Consider the following 1,922-nt stretch of genomic DNA (forward strand, 5'->3'; position numbering starts at 1 on the left):
TTTTCCACATGCATGCAAAATTTTATGATGGAATCACACTTGTGGAGATGTGGGGAAAAACAAAACCATTGCTCTAAAAAGAGTGTTTTTGGAAGCATTTTAGAGTATCAATTTAATTTTTTGGTCTACACGTCCACAAATGTGATTCCATCACAAAAATTGGCATGCATATAGAAGAAACATCAATGTCACTTGCCAAAAAATTTATTTTTTATCCTTTTATTTGACTAATCTCACTTATGGAAAATTGGATAGAGTGCTATGCTGTGTGGATTGGGAGGAAGACTATCCACTGACTAAAGTTTCTGCTATGGTCAGCGAAAAGTTTGACCACACTCTACTTGTGACCGAAGATATTCAAAACATTGACCTCATTTTCAGATTTGACAATTCCTAGTTTTGAGAGAGGATACGGGATTTTATCCAGGTTCGGGCTCTTCAGAGGAGATAATACCCTACGTCCTACTCTTCTTTTATTGCGTCAGGGTGTATCGAGAGTACAAAGTATGGAGAGATTGTAAGTTTTCTATCTACGAGCCAGGACCCCAATTTATATAGCATACCGAGGACCCCAGGGTACATGGACCGGCTACGTATGGGGAGGTAGAATCCTCCATAATACCATATTCTTGTTTTAGTACATCAAGTCTTCTGGAAACTTCATGCAATACACCATGGGCCGTCCAAAGTGACCAATGACGAAATAGACAAGGGGCCCTGAGCCCAGCCCACCAAGCCTGAAGTCGATGTGATGAGAGGCCCCTTTGCCGGGACACCGTCATCATCCAGCCCACCTCCCATGCCTTCTCATTTTATCTCAAAATTTTATTCTATTGTATCTTTTGAACCCAAAGTTCATATCAAGTTTTGTTTTGCATATTTGTGTTCATTGCAACATGTACTTTCGAACAAGACTAGTTTTGGATACATTTAGACACTTTTTAAAAATTTATCAAGTTTCAAATATTAAAACTTGATAGCCATAATATTAAGTTTTACAAAGCTTCACCAAGTTTCATCTGTTTTTAGGTGTTTACGGTTTAGGGTTCAAATTTTGTTTTTTGAAACTTGCTAAATTCATCATTCATTCTATTAAGTTTTATTATTTGAAACTTGCTAAAGGTTTTAAAACTCGTCAAAATGTATTCAAAAGTGGGCTTGTCTCAAAGCTCTCATCAAAAGGAACACGAATATGCAAACGAAATATAAATTGGTCTTTCGATTTATAAAAGATATAATAGATTTAAATTTATAAGTCCAAAGAAAAAGTACGGGTGGTATAGTGGGCTCCCTCCCAAATGTTGTACCAAAAGCTGCATGTATGTATGCAACAATTAAGCTATACTCACAAAATCCACTTTTGAAATCTTGGCGCAATCATATGACTACATGCATGTGTGCCCCCGCCCCTATGTGCCACAAATCGTCTTCTCGTCAACGCACTGAAAGAATATCATCCAAATAAACCCAGGAAAATATGCGAGCACCTACGTCAAGTATGGTGCTTGATCCCGGCTGGATTGGTTCCACCACAAGGCCTAGTGTAATGGGCATTGCCTCGTGCGATGCAGGCAGGGTGGTCACTGGATCTGAGTGGGGTCATCCAGATTTGACCCTTCGGTGGTTGTTGGAGACGAGGGATGCAGTGGCTTTCGTGTGACATGGCGTGGTGGCTGCGTGGGTGGAGGGTGGTGGACGGCTCAACGGATTGGCATGACAAATATTGTTGACGGCTACATGGGGGCGTCAGATGGTGCGGAGGCTTTGGGCGAAGGCTTGCTGGCACTTGAGGGCCAACGGTGATGACGCCCGCTTTCCTCCTTGGAGGTGTCGTCGAGGATCATTGCGCCCCACCCCTGGGTCATGCTCTTAGGGCAATAATGTCGCTTCACCATAGTTTTCCCTCTTCAGGGCGCTGTCTT

This window comes from Aegilops tauschii, chromosome 1, assembly GCF_002575655.3.
Source record: "Aegilops tauschii subsp. strangulata cultivar AL8/78 chromosome 1, Aet v6.0, whole genome shotgun sequence".
Taxonomy (NCBI): Eukaryota; Viridiplantae; Streptophyta; class Magnoliopsida; order Poales; family Poaceae; genus Aegilops; species Aegilops tauschii.